We start from the raw sequence: 19,256 nt of genomic DNA, 5'->3' as shown, positions 1-19,256 counted from the left end.
TTTTTGACTTTACAATAGTGTAAAGCAGTAGGCAGTAAGTAGAACAATTATTCTGTTTTTCACTCTCGGTATAGAATTCAATAAATTACATAAGATAGTCAACCTTTTGTTTTAATAACCTTTGTGTTCGATGATTTTGTCCAACTGTAGGATAATATAAGTGTTCTGAGCATATTTAATGTAGGCTAGGCTAAGCTATGATGTTTTGTGCATTAGGTATATTAAATGTATTTCAATTTACAATATTGTCAATTTACAATAGGTTTATCAGGATGTAGTGTCACAGTAAGTCAAGGAGCATCTGTACTAAAATAGAACTCTGACCTGCAACCCCCAGCAACCAGCTAGGGAAGCTAAATCACAATGAGGACAGGAGCTAAACCATAATCTGCAGCAACCAGTTCAGGAAGCCAAACCACAATCTGCAGAGCAAATGGCCAGAACTTAATCAGTAACTGACAGCTTCCCTAATTCCCATGTCCTAAACCCTTAACCACCTTTACTTTCCCATTTAGGAGCAACGAAAGAAAGCCAATTATCCTAGACTAACCAATCACCTAGGATGTCCCGGTTCTAGTTAGCCTGTCTCTAGCTTCCCCATGCCAACAGTCTCCAATCAGGGAATACCTGAAGCTTTCCCTTTCAATAACTATAAAGCTTTCACATTCCTTTGCCTGCCTTTAAGTCCCTGCTAAACCGAGTGATAATGACTGACTCCCTGGCTATAGCAAGCTCTGAATAAACAGCCATTACTTATTGTCATTTGGTTGGTCTTCATTTATTTCCACAGTGCTTAAATATACTTCTTTAGTATGGACAGTTTGAGTAAGTCAAGACTATTGAATGACTTTGAAACAAACAAACAAACAAACAAAAAATAGCAGGCTTAAAACCCTTATTTAGAAGTGAGTTGATTTAGAGAAATAAAAAAAGAATCTTCTGAAACATCTGATGATAATAATTATCAGCTACCATTGATCAAGAGGTAGGCATATTTTAAGCCCTGTGCTAGATGCGTCCTATGGTTCACCTCATTTGATCACATCAACAGTTCTAAAGAATAGGTATTAAAGATGAAGAAATCAAATAACATAGAGTTTAATTTTTCTGTCCAAAGCTAGCTAGAAGCTCATATGGCAGGTGAAGGAGGGGTTAAAATGAAACAAAATATATCACAAATATACTCGTTGGAAGAATTTGTTTATTAAATCAATAAGTTCTGGACTTTATAGTTAAGCTTGTAAGTTTTGGCAATAGTAGTGGTAAAAGAACAACATTAATGCAGAGCCTTAGATGATAAACATGGAATAAGGGAAGAACAGTTCTGACATGTATAGTCATCACAAAATTACAATCATTACAAGTGTAATCATCAATAATTTAGCAAGTAAATTTAATGGGATGTTCTTTTCTCCCCGGGCACTCAGTTTACCAGTCTCTGGCAATGGTTTCCCAAATATACAAGTCTTCACACCAATGTTGGCCTGTAAAATCCCCAATCCAGGAGCCTCTTTGCTAATTATAGAGAGGGCATTAAAGAGACCAAGCTTCTAGTCCAGTGGTTCTCAACTTCTGTTGCCTAGGTTAAACTCTATATCCATTAAATAAGGATCTTTGAAAAAAAGATGGAAAGAGCAATAATGTTAAAGCTTCCGAGGTAACTAAAATGTGTACTTAAGTTGAAAGCCACTCTTGTTGAGGATTTCTTCAACTGTGAACTATAGACGTTTTAGGACAGTTAATTCTTTGTTGGGTGTTGGGTGCTGTCTTATACATTGCAGAATGTTTAGCAATATTCTTGACCTCTACACATTAGTTGTCAGTATCACCCACACCTTCCCACTGTTAATAACCAAAAATGTGTTCAGATATTACCATGTCTCCTCTAGTTGAGAACTACTGTTCTAGACCAAAGTCTGCTATAGAATCTCAAACATCATACTATTGGGTGGTTCTCATACTCAGCATGTATCAACATCACCTGGAAGGTTTGCTCAAACTCAGATTGCTAGAATCTACCCTGAAAGCATATTTAATGTGCCTGGGGAAAGGCTCAATGCTTTGATAGTATATTAAATTAGTTGTCATATTTAAAACCTATGTTTATCTGCTTTGTTCTCAACCTCAAAATTCCAATATAACTAAGTTTCACACCCTAACCTAATTATTTCAGAAGCTCTCCAAGTCATGTTTAAGTGTCACAGAAGTTATTTCTTCTCTTCCTACCTTGGTGGCTGAGGTGATATCCCATGTCACCTTGTCCTTTGTATATGATGTCCTCCTCTGCTTCACTTTTACTATAGATGACTACTTGTATGGCATTAATAGTTATTGTAAGAATAGAGAACCTTTCACTCACACCAGCCACACTACGAGTTACATAGGCCGACAGTTGCAAATACCTTGTGAGCACTTAGTTTTGCTACCTTATTTTCCTATGGCTGTAACAGGGCTCCCTGAAAAATAGAGTAGGACAGAGAACATTATAATCATTGCATACTACATAGAATTTTGTCCTGAAGCTCACTCACGCTTTTTGGATAAAGCCGATATCCCAAATTCTTTCCCTTTCTGTAATGTACATACAGTCATTCTTGTGAGACTCCTCATTTCTCAGAAACATGGAAGATCATCTCTATAACCCTCTGAATTTCATTTAATATGTGAAATTTGGTTCTCAAGTTGATCAAGACAGCAGGGAAAGAGAAAAGTAGGAAGGTAAAGCCAACTTTTTTACCACTTGCTGTGGTTTAGCTGTGTCCTCATCCAAATCTCACCTTAAATTCCCATGTGTTGTGGGAGGGACCTGGTGGGAGGTAATTGAATCATGGGGATGCACAATGCTAAGGTTAAGACTTAGCCCTTTAAGTTAAGACAATCCTTTCTTGATTCCCACTACTGGATTTTCACATGGGAAGAAAGAAGCCAGATACTTCCCTAGCAGAAAAGCATTCTGTGTTTTCACCCCATCAAAAATGAGTACAGTCTTACCCATGCTTAACACAGTGCCAATGTTTCTTTACAGATAAGGATTTCTCTAGGGAGAATTTGCACCACTCTGCAAAGACACTAATGAGGCAGACCAGGAGCTGACAGACTTGTGCCAGGTAAGGTACTTTCTTCCCAGGTGGAGGCTGACTTTTTAGTTTCAGTGTATTATCTTCTCTTTTTTCTGTTTATTGTTAGCCATGGAGGTGTTCACAGAGTTATTCCATTTAAACCTACTTTAAATTTTGAATAGGATTATTTAGAGCTAACTACCAAAATTTCTCTTTTTCTTAATCTTGTTTTTAAGAAGACCTTTTATCTCCCCCTCTAATTTTCTACTGAACTGACTTCTTGGTTCACACAGTGGATAGTAAGCCTTTGGGAGTATAGAAATTGAAAAACCTGCTCCTGGCTGACCTAGTGAAGCAAACATTTAATAATTATCACCTGGATAATAGGGACATGTACTTGAAAGAGAAACTGACATTTGTCTTCTCCTTGAAACTAAACAGCTTGTCGTTAGCATATATGAAAGTGTCCCCTTTGGGGAGCTTATTTTTCTCCACAGTCAACATAGTGGGAAGGGAAAGTATATAAAATCTTAATAAATAACATTCTTTCGGCACTTAAAGGCCATAGCACACTGTGCTAACTTCCTTACATGTGTTATTTTATTTAATTCTTACCTCAATGCATGGAATTATGAGTTACTATTGCTCTTCTCACATTTTACATCTGAGAAACTGAGGCTCATGTAACTTACTCAGCTTTACAATATACATACTTGGAAGAATCGTATCAATCAGGTGTGCAGAGGTTCTTAAACTTGGGCTTATTGACTTCCATTGAATAGAATAATGGTTCAATCAATGACTTTCATTCGTAATCCTATATCTATAATTGAATGCATTTATAAGCATTTATACTAGTTGAATTAGGTGACCACAGGCTTCATCAGACTGCCACAGTGGTCCATGGCACCCAAGTTAAGAATTGTTGATGGTGATCTAATTTCCATCAGTCTCTCTCCTAAGAGATATCATCTTCTCATCTTGTGAAATCCTTTGTCTTCTTCAGCATCTCTGTGTTATTTCTTCAGGTTGGGGACAATGGTCTTCTCTAAAGTGGGATTTCTGTATCATTTTTAAGACAGGTAATATTTACAAATCAGTATGATTTTTATGTGTGATATCAACAGCCTCTTGAAGTCCTCATTCACTACACATAGCAACATATGTTCAATTGCAAATAACATTGATTCCATTTTATGTTGAAGTATACAAATTTAAAACATTTCATATCCTTTTATTATTCAGGCTTCCAAGAACAGGAAACTTACAGCTATTATCTTTTTAGTATCTTATCATTGATTACAGGAAGATGATACTATGTTGCAATGGATCAAAAAGCTTTTGAATGTTTTTATTCAAAGCCAGGTGCAGTGGCTTATGCCTGTAATCTTAGCACTTTGGGAGGCCCACGTGGGAGGATTGTCTGAGCTCAGGAGTTTGAGACCAACCTGGGCAACATGGTGAAACCCCATCAATACTAAAACACACACAAAAAAATAGCCGGGCATGGTGGCGTGCACCTGTAGTCCCAGCTACTCAGAAGGCTGAGGCAGGAGAACTGCTTGAACCCAGGAGGTGGAGGGTGCCGTAAGCCAAGATCACACCACTGTACTCTAGCCAGGTGACAAACCGAGACTGTCAAAAAAAAAAAAAAGAAAGAAAGAAAGAAAGAAAGAAAGAAAGAAAGAAAGAAAGAAAGAAAGAAAGAAAGAAAGAAAGAAAGAAAGAAAGTTATTTATATGTGAAACAAAAATACTTCAGTCAGAAAAGAAAAGCACCTCTATTTCTCTATATAGAAATTTGCTCATCCTTCCATTAACTTTATAACTACTTATCTGCATTTTGTTCAGCAGTTTATTTCTTACTAACTTGTACTATAGTTACTTGGGTAAACCTTATTTCCTCTGAGGATCTGGTTATCATTATGTCTTCTAGTTCCTAGGGTAGAGTCTGGCACACTGTAAAAATCCAGGGAATTTCTGTTCATAAATGACAAGTATTTCTCTACACCTAGTAGACACTAACAGCCATAACAACTCTGTTTAGCACAGATTGATTCCAAAGAGAGATGGAGAGAGAGAGACAGAGACAGACAGACAGACAGACAGACAGAGATAGAGAGGACTTATTCAAATGAAAAGTAGTCATGTAAAGGAAACTTCAGGAAATGAATGAAGTAAGTAACTGCCTCATTGGTAATTCTAATTATATTTGGTTTCTTATTAAGCCTTTTTTCCTAAGATTCTTATAATTCCAAGATGCCATTTTAATCTATTTAAACAAACAAATTTGTTGAATTTCTACTGAGGAAAATATATTATACCAAGCTTCATAAAGGGTAAAAAAAATTCAAGGAGCTTAAAGCCTAAAACCAAAGGTATACATTGACAACTGTGCCACAGATTGGTAATCACTTATCCAGTAAATAATCCAATCAACTCATACAGGTTCTTAGTAGGGTTACTAAAGATGTTATTTATAGTTTTGCAGGTTGTCTACTGTGAAATTTTAAGACAATTCAAGTCATTGTAGACTTATATATTTACTATGATGATTTTCTAGCAGATAGCTAAAAAATGATTTTTGAGCAAGAAGCACATTTAACAATCTTGCTCACAAATCTTTTAAATTAACAGTTGGAAATACAAAGCAGATCTAATCTCTGCTGTTATGCATCTTACATTCTAAGTGAGATGAGTCAGATGATAAACAAACAAACAAAACCCAAGAAAGTACAGGCATACCTCAGAGCAAGTTCAGTTCTAAACCAGGACAATAAAGTGAGTCACAGGAATTTTGCTTTCCCAGTGCATATACAAATTATGTTTACACTATACCATAGTCTATTAAGTGTTCAATAGTATTACACTTTTTAAAAAATACATAGCTTAATTAAACATACTTTATTACTATAAAATGCTAACAATCAGCTGGGGCTTCAGTAAGTTATAATGTTTTTGCTGGTGGAGGGTCTTGCCTCAATGTTGGTGGCTACTGACTGATCAGGGTGGTTGTCATTGAAGGCTGGGATGGCTGTGGGAATTTCTTAAAATAAGATGCCAGTAAATTTTGCTGCCTTGATTGATTCTTCCATTTACACAATATTTTTCTGTGGAGCTAAGCATGGTGGCTCATGCTTGCATTCCCATGTACTTAAGAGGCTAAAGCAGGATGACTCTTTGAGGCCAGGAGTTAGAGACAAACTTGCACAACATAGCAGGCCCTATCTCTAAAAATATGTTTTTAATTAGCCTGGGTTTGTGGCAAGTGCCTATATTTCCAAATACTCAAAAGGCTGAGGCAAGAGGATCCCTGGAGTCTAGGAGTTCTAGGCTGCAATGAGCTGTGATGACACCACTGCACTCCAGCCTGGGCCATAGAGTGAGACTTTCTTTCCAAAAATAAAAATAAAAAAGAAAGAAAAGTTTTATTTGAAGCATGTGGTGCTGTGTGATAGCATTTAATTCACAGTAGAACATCTTTTAATTTTTTAGAGACAGGGTTTTATTCTGCTTCTGCTCCAGCCTGGGGTTATAGGCATGAGCCACTGAGTCTAGCCTATCAATTAAGTTTATGTAATATCCTAAATTTTTTGTTATCTTTTCAACAATGTTCATAGTACCTTTACCAGGAGTAGATTCTATCTTAAAAACTACTTTTTTGCTGATTCATAAGAAGCAGTTCTTCATTTGTTCAAGTTTCATTGTAAGATTGCAGCAATTTCATCAAATATAATCTTAAGTATCCATTTCTAATTCTAGTTCTTTTTCTATTTCTACCACATCTTCAGTGACTTTCTCCATTGAACTCTTGAACCCCTTAAAGTCACCCATGAGAGTTAAAATCAAGTTCTTTCAAATTCCTGTTTATATTCATATATTGACTTCTTCCCATGAATCATGAATGTTCTTAATGGCACCCAGAACTGGAAATCCTCTCCAGAAAGTTTTTAATATACTTTTCCCAGATCCATGAGAAGAATCACTATCTATGACAATTATAGCCTTATAAAAGATATTTCTTAAATAATACAACTTGAAAGTCAAAATTTCTCCTTGACACATGAGCAACAGAATGACTGTTGTGTTAGCAGTCATGAAAACAACATTCACCTCCTTGTACATCTTCATCAGAGCTCTTGGGTGAACAGGTATATTGCTAATAAGCAGTGACATTTTTAAAAGACTGTTTTATCCTCAGCAGTAGGTCTCAACAGTGGGCTTAAAATATTCAGTAAACCATGCTGTAAACAGATGTGCTGTTGTCAAGGCTTTGTTCTTCAATTTATATGGCACAGGCATAATAGATTTAGCATCAGTGTTAAAAGCCATATAAATTTTGGAATGGTCAATAAGCATTGGCTTCAACTTAAAGTCACCAATTACATTAGTTCCTAATAAAAGTAAGCTTTGAAGCCAGGTATTGACTTTTCCTGTCTAGTTAAAAAAGCTATAGGTGGCACCTTTTTCCAAAAAACAGGGTGTTTTATCTCCATTGTATATCTATTGTGTAGTGTAACTACCTCCATCCATTGTCTTAGTCTAATCTTCTGGATAACTTGCTGTAGCTTCTACATCAACACTTGCTTCATTTTGCACTTTCATGTTATACAGATGGCTTCTTTCCTTAAACCTCACAAACAAGCCTCTGATAGCCTCAAACTTTTCTTCTACAGCTTCCTCAACCATCTCAGTCTTTGTGTAACTGAAGAGAGTTAGGGTCTTGCTCTAGATTAGGCTTTGGCTTAAGGAAATGTTGTGGCTGGCTTGATCTTCTATGCAGACCACTCAAACTTCCTGTAAATCAGCAATAAGTCTTCGTGTGTGTGTGTGTGTGTGTGTGTGTGTGTGTGTGTGTTCACTGGAATGGCATTTTTAATTTCCCTCAAGAATGTTCCCTTTGCTTTCAATACTTAACTAACCATTTGGTGTAAGAGGCCTAGCTTTCAGTATATCTTGGATTGGGACATTCCTTCCTCACTAACCTTAGTTATCTCTAGCTTTTGATTTAAAGTGAGAGGCCAATAACCCTTGCATTCACATGAATACCTCAAGTCCATTATAAGGTTATTAATTGGTCTAATTTCAATATTGATGTGTCTCAAGGACTAGGGAAGCCCAAGGAGAAGGAAAGAAACAGAATAATGACTGGTCAGTGCAGCAGTCAGAACACATACAGCATTCGTCAATTAAATTCACTGTCATATGGGTATAGTTTTTGGTGCCCCAAATTAATTATAATAGTAATTGTAATTCGTCAAAAACCCTGACCACAGATAACCATAACCAGATATGACAATAATGAAAAAGTTTGAAACATTGCAAGAGTTACCAAAATGTAACACAGAGACTCAAAGTGAGCACCAGCTGTGGAAAAATGGTGCTGAGAGACTTGCTCTACACATGGCTGCCACAAATCATCAATTTTTTTAAAAACACAGTCTCTGTGAAATGCAATAAAACAAAATGCAATAAAACAGCGTTTGTATGTATGTCAGATGGTGATAAGTATTAGGGAGTAAAATAAACAGTGTCAAAGGATAGAGAGTAATGGAGGAGAATATCTTACTTTATTAAGTTCAATGATGAGGAAGGGCCTCTCTGATAGGAATGGATGGTGCCCCTTTAGCATAGATTTGGTTGGAGAGAAGGACAATGCAGGCAGATATCTGAAAGGAGACAGTCCCATTTAGAGAGCAGAATATGAAACAACTCAGAGGTTTGCATTTGCAATGCCTAGTAATTGGAATATAAAAATGATAACAGAACACAAAGAAGGAGGAAGAAATCAATTCCATCACTTGTTTGTAGCATTTTTTCACCCCTCAATTTTCCTAGTCATCCTCAGTTTTCACTGTTGGATAATATTTTTAACAAGATAATAGCTTCCGACTAGCTTCTATGGAGTTAAATCTCATAAAGTATCATATATTAAACTATTCATTATTAATTAAACATTTTATATTTTAGCAAATATTTATTAAGCCCATCTTAAAACCAAAACGTTATTTTGAAAATTTTAGGTTTTATTTCAGTGACAGACCTGAAACACAAATACTGATTTTCAGCTATTTGTCAAATAGAAGTACTGTATTCAGCTGGACATGGCACAAGCCTATGAGTGGTCAAGGGACCTTGTATTCCTGGAAGAAACAGCCATAATGAAATTCCTAGAAGGCTGGCTATGTACATGGTAGACAAGCCCCAAGGCAAAAGACAGAATTTCTGAATCCTGACCTAGACTTTATTTCCTATGCCCCAAATAAATTATGACTTCATTACTGATTCTGAAAAGTGAAAGTATTGTGCCATTTAACTCTTCAAATCAGTCAAAACCAGATCCTTATGAGTCCATTTATGGATATAGTCATATGCAATAGGTTATCTTACTAAGTGAAAATTTTTAATAGAGTACCAATTGGTAATAACCATTTGGATTATAGAAATCATGATTCATCTAACTAATGATACTCTGAGAGGTTGGAAAATGATGGTGTGAACTTGCTTTGTAGTTAATTGAAACACATTCAAACTTAGCATTTTGTATTTTATAGTCTCTGTAGGGGTGGATGATTTGTATTTGTTATGTATTGCTACATAATATAACTATGAATTTTAGCAGGTTAAAACAAAACATGCTAATTGTTTCACAGTTAATATTGGTCAGTAATCTGGGTACAATTAACTGGGGCCTCTACTTCAGGGTTTCCCATACGCTATAGTCAAGCTGCCATCTGGGCTGTAGTCATCTTTAATCTTAAAAAGGAAGAGATCTACTTTCAAGCCTAAGTGGCTCTTGGTGGAATTCAGTTCCTCATGAGTTGTTGGACTGACGGCTTCAGTTCCTTGCTGTCTGTTGAACACGCTGCAAGAAGCAATCTGACACTTTCCCAAGTGAAATGTTTTAAAAAGTTCTTAATAAGCAGATACTCCAAAATCATAGCATTCTTTTATTTCTTCAGGTGAAAATAAAGCAATGATTCATTTTAAGGTTGAGAATAGAAGCCTGAATTTCTCTTCTTTAAGAGTGTTGGTCATTCATCAGAATTGAAGACCTGAGTTTTTATTTATTTGGAGAGTGTTACCAGGTAACAGGCCTGAAGTACTAGTATTTATTCATTATGGCTGTTTCTTCCGGGAATACAAGGTCCCTTGACCACTCATAGGCTTGTGCCATGTCCAGCTGAATACAGTACTTCTATTTGACAAATAGCTGAAAATCAGTATTTGTGTTTCAGGTCTGTCACTGAAATAAAACATAAAATTGTCAAAATAACTTTTTAAAAAAACAATTACCCAGACCCAGTTATTCTGTTCTAGCAACACAAAATGGACTAACACAGATGCCATCAACAATAAAAGCACAAAAGCCTAATGAGACCTAGTAACTTACAATTCTGATGACATGAATTTTGCAAATACATCTGATCTTAAGTCTACATTCACATTAAATTCACATTTGAATACTCATGAACTATCCTTCATGGTTGACTCATTGCTTCAAACCCATTTGTTTCTCAAAAGTAGAACTGGAGAGTTCCTTAGAGAAATGTGACAAATGGAAAATACGGAAACATCAACTGTTGTATCCAGAGTCAGATCCTGTGGATTCAGTAAAGTTTCCATAAGAAAAAAGGCATATTACCCTACTTCCAGGTTCTCCATTCTCAAATTTATGGTGAGCAAAGACGCTTTGTTGAGTACTTATGCTTATGGCTGGTAAGTGACTTGAGGTTCTAAAATACAAAATGCTAAGTTTGAATGTGTTTCAATTAACTACAAAGCAAGTTCACACCATCATTTTCCAATCTCTCAGAGTATCTATAACATTAGTTAGATGAATCATGATTTCTATAATCCAAATGGTTATTACCAATTGGTACTCTATTAAAAATTTTCACTTAGTAAGATAACCTATTGCATATGACTATATCCATAAATGGACTCTTAAGGATCTGGTTTTGACTGTTTTGAAGAGTTAAATGGCACAATACTTTCACTTTTCAGAATCAGTAATGAAGTCATAATTTATTTGGGGCATAGGAAATAAAGTCTAGGTCAGGATTCAGAAATTCTGACTTTTGCCTTGGGGCTTGTCTACCATGTATGTAGCCAGCCTTCTAGGAATTTCAATCCATTCAGAAAGTCATTACCTTATTTATGAAAGAAACTTTAGTAAAAAAGAATTATATAAGTTTTTATGACTTTTTTTTTTTAAGTAAAGCTATCTTAAGGAAAACACTATACTGTATAGTTAGGAGAGACAGTATTTGATTTAAAATAATCTAAACTACCATAGCACAGATCGCCGTAAATATGCAGAGGCAAAATAAAGTTAAAGTTGCAATGCTGGGAATTAACAAAATATACAATTTACTTTTTTGTTTGAGGCTCTCTGCTAACTTGGTGTTGGGGGCAGGTGAGAAATCATCTCCCCTGAGAATCTGTAACCGTAAGCTGGCACATATGTTTCTGGAGTGATTTAATGTTACCCATGAAATACAAAATGATGTCAAATAGAGAATTTCATTTGGTCTGCATTCATACTGCCCTCAAAATCCAAAATAGGTCTTGAACATAGGGTTTGACTTAACACTATCTCAGATTACTTTTGATTGTTGGTAACCAGGACAGACAATACAAGAAAAAAAAAGCTTAAAAACATAATCAAGGAATGAGAGTCTAAAGAATCAATGTACAACATTAAACATATCAGTCACGAGCTATAGAACCAAAATAAATCTGTAGTGCAATGGTAACGGGACAGTTTTTTCAATAAATGTTGCTGGAACAATCGACTATCCATCTAGAAAAAATATATGCCTGGATTCCTCCAGACATTATAACAAAACCCATCTTCAGGTGTTTAGTAGATCTAAATGTAAAAGGCAGAACAATAAAACTTCAACCAAGGAGAATATATAAATTGTATTAAGATCGTAAAAGACTTTGAAACAGGATACAAAAGCTTTGTATTTTATTTTAAAAGTCTTGTATCGATAATGAAAAAAGATTGATAAATTACATTAAAATTAAAAAGTTTTATTCTCAAAAGATGCTATTTTAAAGAGTGAAGAGGCAAGCTGGGGGAGAAGATTTACACGACACATGTATTCAGCAAAGGACCTGTATACAAACTATTTGAAGAATTCCTATAAACCAAAAAGGAAAATGCAAGTACTAAACCAATTTTTAAAATGAGTTAAAAATTCTAGCAGGCATTTTAAAGTAGAGTATATCCAAATAGTTTCCCAGTATGGGAAGATATTCAATGTTATTTGTCATTAAGGAAATATAAATTAAATCTATAATGAGATTCTATTATAGATTCATTATGATAGCTAAGCTTATAAAGACTTATCAAACCAGTGTGTAAGGGTGTGGAAGATATTAAAATCTCATACACAGTGACTGGACATGTGAATTTGTATTTCTGAAAAGTGTTTGGCAGTACCTTCTAGAGCTGAATATGCACATACAACATGATCCAGAAATTTATCCAACATAAATTTGTACATGTGTATATCAAATATCACAAATATCAAATGTCGTGCACAGATATGTTTGCAGGAGCAATATGAGTAATAATAATTAAAAATAAGAAAAACTGGAAAGAACCCAAATGTTCTTTCATAGTAAAATTAATAAATTAATTGTGGCACATTATCCAATGAACTAAATTGAATATTGAGAAATAGTGAGTTACTACTATGTATAAAAACATAGATAGAACTCAAAAATACAATATATGACAGGCTAAGCTAAGCCCACTGAGTACATACAACATGGTTTCAGTCATATAACTTACAAAAAAGCACAAAGAATAATTTCAAAATTAAATATAGTATAATGGCTACCCTTTGAGGGCCGTTTCTGGCTTGACTTTAAGGAAGTTTCTGTTCTATTTCTTGATCAGGGTGTTGATTTTAAGGGGTTATTCAATCTTTGACAATGTGTTGGGCTATACACTTAGATCTACATGTTTTGAGAATGCAAAATATATTTAAGTAAAAGTTTACTCAAAATTATAATATGTACATAAAAATCACTTCTAATCACTTCATTCACCTCCACCTAATTAATTCTTCCAAATCTGCCAGATTTCCTTTTAACTATTTCAACTTAAATAGCTAGATGATCCATGGCCCAATGTACAATACAACTGTTTGGGCAGCCTTGCTTAGAGCAGGACATGAACTGAACAGAATGATCTCTGATGTCCTTAACCTCTGCTAATTCTAAGCCTTCAAGGTTGCTTACTCTGATTATCACATTGTTATAATTTCCTTCATCTCACAACCCTTAAATGCATACCTTACTAATGAACTTTTTACAAGCATGTTCATTTGGAAAATAAATTTCTGCACCTGTCTTCACAAACCACTAAAAGGATATTAATTTAATCTCCATTTTATAAACAAGAAGGTTTAGATTCAGCATAATCAAATAGCCTCTTTAAGACCATTTAGCTGATATATGGTACATTATTTTTCGCTTACTCATGGAAATTTTGTAAAAATTCTTAAATCACGTCCTCGTATCCCCATGGTGTTTCCCTAGTTGGACTGAAAATTCTTCAAAACAGAGACCATATTTTTTCCTTAGTGTCTCTCCACAATGTGTTACATAGCATTGTGCAGTAACATGCATGCAGTAGGTAATTAATAAATGATTCCTGAGAAATGGCAACATTCTTCAGTCTTGTCAGTATTTGAGCATCTAAAAACACATAATTCTAAGCAAAGACCTGAATGACTAAATCATCACCTCAATTCGATAAGATATCTCATGAGCATTGTCTTCTTTGTGACATAAGCCTTTAACTAATTAAAAAAGCCAGCCTACAAAGAAAGAATAGATGATGTGTTATCAGGCATTAGGATAAGTAGACTAATCTTTCTTTGCATTAATGTCACTAATTACTATCATAGGAAAGTGCCAACATATGTTTTTTAGTGGCTAACCATGATTTTAAAATATTTGCACGTTGCAAAGTGCTTGCACAAAACATTCATGACAATTACCATGTAAACGGGCTCAAAAGAAAATCAGATACAGCAGTTCACCAAGAATCTGTGTCCTCATCTAATCAGATTCATCGTCTTTCAATATGATGCTGTAAAAGATGCAGACTGAGCAAGGGCAGAGCTGGTCAGCATTTAAATGAGATTTTTCCAAAGGCAAATTCAAGGACCCAAAAGACTCTGAGAAGGAATGCCAGTATTTTCATTACTGGATCATTTTCCTCTTGAGTATAAAGAGACTTACAAGTGCCCTGAAAGTTATTGTACTTAAAGATGCTTTTTCTAAGGTAAAATGTAAAAGGAATAATGCAGACATGTTGGTCATTAAATTTTATGTTGTGTTTTTTTATGAAGGGTATGAAGTTAAAGGCTCATTATCATTAACATAAACATAGTTCATCTTACCCCAAGACCAAGCAATTACAGATATCATTTTAGAAAATTCGTAACACTTTTTTATAATTCTAAGACATGATCAAAGTAAACATCAGTTCAGACTATTCCAGATCCTCATCTTCAAAGTACCACAATTCACTCACACTTCAACCATCTGAGAGTACATAATGGACTTCTATTATTACAAGCAGTTTAGTTTTTTCTTGAATTACAGCAACTGGAAAATTTAAAATATTCTCCTAATATACAGGTTATTCTAGAATTGGCATAGCCTCTGATTCCTCCTTTCACCATCTCACCCCTTAGAAAAACATGGTTACACTTTGCTAGAATCACTTCCAAGTAATAATAGAACTTAAGAGAATCTTTCAGGCAAAGCTTTGGTAACTAAGTTCAGGTGTTCTTATCTAGGTTTCTCCGATAGTATATGGCAATGTAGAAAAGAATATTATGACAACTAGAAGGAAATACACACACACACACACACACACACACACACACACACACACACTAGCACTTTCTATGTAGTTTTCTTTGAATTAGTAATCATAAAAATAAAAAAATCACATTTTTACCTATAGCTCTCAATCCTAATTGACCACATAACCCTTGCTTTTGTTTTAGAAAAGGCCAATATGTATGAATGACTTTAGTTTCTTTCCTAAAATTTTATTCTTACAAATTTGTACCAGGTAAGTACTTCTTCCTTCCTTCCCTCCCTCCCTCCGTTCTTTGCTTTCTTCCTTCTTTGCTTCCCTCCTTCCCCCCTTTATCTCTCCCTCTCTTTCTCTTACTCCCTTCTAAAAAGTATTCATTATTTATGATCTAGAGAGACATCAATGAATTATAAGGAGCAAGACCCTTCCAGCTACTACCCTCTGATAAAAGCTGTTTGAGAGAAAATCAGAAATATGTTAGAAACTTACACGGACAGAATTGAAGAGAGTCCCAGAAGAGGAGAGCTTTTAGCAGAGTATGAACTGATATTCAGAATGAAGCAGAAGGCTTTCCAGGCTAAGTGAAAAGGGGTCTAGGAGCATCCTGTTTCTACGCTTAGGAGGATCTGTGTCTCCCTTATTTTTATAAATAATGGCTGATCTGCAGAATCTCAGTTCTTCTGTATTCTGACAGTGAAACTAGGGGTCTGTTTATAGCTCATAGAGATTCAAAGTCAGGAATTGAAAAGGGTAACAAAATAGCAGGGTAAAAACAGAGGGAATAACAGACAATCTGCAATTACTAACGGGCAAAAAAAATTGTGTGAGCATTCTGTGGATCAATTTTATGCTACAGAAAGTAACTGGACTTATATTGCTTTGACCTGCCCAAGAAGGCAGGCTGCCTGGGCTATAAACCCCACCTGTGAAAGGCTGATGGGATAAATCAAAGCTCAAGTGCTGAGAAAGATTATAGAAGATTAACTAAAGAGTACATCATTGGTGAATAATACAGTACATGTGTTCATGATAAGGTAATAAAGAACCAAGAAGTGAATCCCTCAAAAACACAACCAGCATGTGGAAGCCATGGAAAAAAGACTTTAAGGAACAAGATCAAACTTCATCACTTTTCATTTGATTCCCTCTCCCTTTTTTTCTGCTGTATCACTCCCTCCAATAGAATTGGAATTTCTCAGATTTCCTTTCCTAACTTTTAAAGAACCAACAACAGGAGGGTTGTGGAGAAATCAAAGGGCAAGGACAAATGAAATAAAATAATACATACATCCCACCAATGTCCACTGCATATTTCAAGGAATAAATTGGTAGGATTGAAGTGTGGAATTGGATGTGAAATTGAGGTTTTGATGTAAATTTGAGATTATAATGAGACCCAAAGTAATTGTATTAGTAAGAGTTATCTAAAGGGACAGGACTTATAGGATATATGTAGATATGAAGTGAGCTTATTAGAATTGACTCATACGATCACAAGGTGAAGTCCCCAATAGGCCATCTGCAAGTTGAGGATCAGGAAGCCAATGGTGGATCAGCCCAAATCCCAAAACCTCAAAAGTAGGGAAGCCAATAGTGCAGCTTTCAGTTTGTGGTGAAAGGCCTGAGAGTCCCTGGAAAACTGTTGGTGTAAGTCCAAGAGTCCAAAAGCTGAAGAACTTGGAGTCTGATATTTAAGTACAGAAAGTATCCAGTACGGGGGATAGATGAAGGCTGGAAGACTCAGCAAATCAAGTCCTTCCACTGTTCTTCTGCCGGCTTTATTCTAGCCATGCTGGCAGCTTATTAGAGAGTGTCCACCCAGACTGAGGGTGGGTCTGCCTCTCCCAGTCCACTGACTCAAATGTTAATATCCTTTGGCCAACACCCTCACAGGCACACCCAGGAACAGTACTTTGCATCCTTCAATCCAATCAAATTGATACTCAATATTAACCATCACAGTCATCTAACCAGAAAGGCATGAAATATGCTTATGATATTTTCCAGTGGTAGGGAAAGAGATTGCACGGTTCATTTTCAAGCAGTGAAAAGAAAGAAAAAGTTGGTTCCTATAGTAGTCCATGAATTTTAATACCCTCAAAAAATCCGATTACACAGTATAATCTACTGATTAAAACATGAGATTAGTCAATCTCAGTATACTTTCATAGAGTCCCAAATTTAAGAATCTTTATATGGATACATATTTGAAGCATGTAGAATTTAACTGGATTCTGAAATCCAAAGAATAAACAGATTAGGCATCTCTGATTATAGAATAGAAACATAATGAACTGGCCAGATGCAGTGGTTCATGCCTGTAATCCCAGCACTTTGAGAGGCCAATGCTGGTAGATCTCCTGATGTGGGGAGTTTGAGACCAGCCTGGACAGCATGGTGAAACCCTGTCTCTACTAAAAAAAAAAAAAAAAAAAAAAAAAAAAAAAAAAAAAAAAAAAAAAATACAAAAACTAGCCAGGCATGGTGGCAGGTGCCTAAAATCCCAGTTACTCGGGAAGCTGAAGCAGTAGAATTGCTTAAACTCGGGAGGTGGAGAGGTGGAGAGGTGGATCTCAGTGATCTGAGATTGTGCCATTGCACTCCAGCCTAGACAACAGAGCGAGACTCCATCTCAAAAAAAGAAAAAAAAAAAGAAATATAATGAATTTATTCGTGTTAGGTGCATATATTATAATACTGAAATTGATCAAGGGAATCCCATTGAAGATTGCATCTACAGTAGCATCACAGTTTTACCCTGGAACATTTAGCTACAGACAAACTTTACTATATAAAAGAAAAAAAGGTTTTAGTATAGCTACACAACTAAGAGAAAAATACTGCAATTAAAAATCTAAATATTTTTTGCTATTGCATTGTATGAGTTCCTTATATATTTTGGATATTAACCTCTTATCTGATGTGTGGCTTGCTACTGTTTTCTCCCATTCCTTTTCATTTGGTTGATTGTTTCCTTTACTATGCACAAACCTTTTAGTTTTATGTAGTCTCACTTTTTATTTTTACTTCTATTGCCTCTGGTTTGGGTATCAGATCCAAAATTTCATTGCCAAAGCCAGTTTCAAAGAACTTGTGCCTTATGTTTTATTCTAAGAGTTTTACAATGTCCATGCTTACATTTAAGTCTTTAATTCACTTCAAGTTAAGTTTCATGTGCAGTGCAAGAAAAAGGTCCAGTTTCATTCTTTTGTATGTTGATACCCAGTTTTCTGTACACTATTTTATTTTTGGCACTCTTGTCAAAAATTAGTTTACCATTGATTTGTGGACATATTTGTGAACTCTCTATTCTACTCCATTTGTTTATGTGTCTGTTTTCATGCCAGTACTGTTCTGATTACTATTACTTTGTAATATAGTTTGAAATCAGGAAGTGTGATGTTACTTGCTTTGTTCTTTTGCTCAAGATTGTTTTGGCTACTTTTTGGTTACATATGAATTTTCCATTTCTGTGAAAAACGACATTAAAATTTTGCTACGAGTAGCATTAAATATGTAGATTGCTTTGGGTAGTACAGACATTTTAGCAATATTAATTCTTCCAATGACATGGAATATCTTTCCATTTATTGTGTCTTGTTCAATTTCTTCCACTAATGTCTTTTAGTTTTCAGTGTACAGATCTTTCACATCCTTGGTTACATTTATAAGCATAAAGTATTTTGTCCTTTCTGATGTTATAGCAGATGAGATTGTTTTAATTTTTTTCATAGTTTATTGTTAATGTTAATTGAAATTAATTTTAAAATTTTAACCTCTAAGTCAGCAAGTGGGAAATCGTAAAAAACTAATATGAGAGAAGTACTTTCTTTAGAAATAACAGGTCCAGATCAGGTGATATTTTCTCCTATGATGTATATCCTCATGTTAGATACCTGGTTAGAATTCTACCTCTAACTAACTGTGTGACTGTGAGCAGGTTATTAAATCTCCCTGTGTTCATTTTCCTCTTCCTGATGTGGCATGTGATAATAGTATCAACCTCAACTACCAACTCTCTCATTGCTGGACAGGGTAAATGAATGTAATAAAAGTACTTATTACAGTGATTGCAACAAGAAAGCACTCGGTAAATGATAGCTATTGCAATTCCTATTGTATCTTTTGACTTATAATATGATTTTGACCTGTCTTTTTGTATTTTGCTGCATTTATCATTGAATAAGAATCCATTTATTATTATTACCCTATATTCTCTCCCCCTTCCTCCCCGACACATACACATTAGAGATAGAGAGATAAATTAGATAGATAGATGATAGATAGATAGACGATAGATAGATAGATAGATAGATAGATAGATAGATAGATAGATAGATA

Source organism: Piliocolobus tephrosceles, chromosome 5 (genome assembly GCF_002776525.5).
Source record: "Piliocolobus tephrosceles isolate RC106 chromosome 5, ASM277652v3, whole genome shotgun sequence".
In the NCBI taxonomy this organism is placed as follows: Eukaryota; Metazoa; Chordata; class Mammalia; order Primates; family Cercopithecidae; genus Piliocolobus; species Piliocolobus tephrosceles.
Note: the sequence above shows the minus strand (reverse complement) of the source record.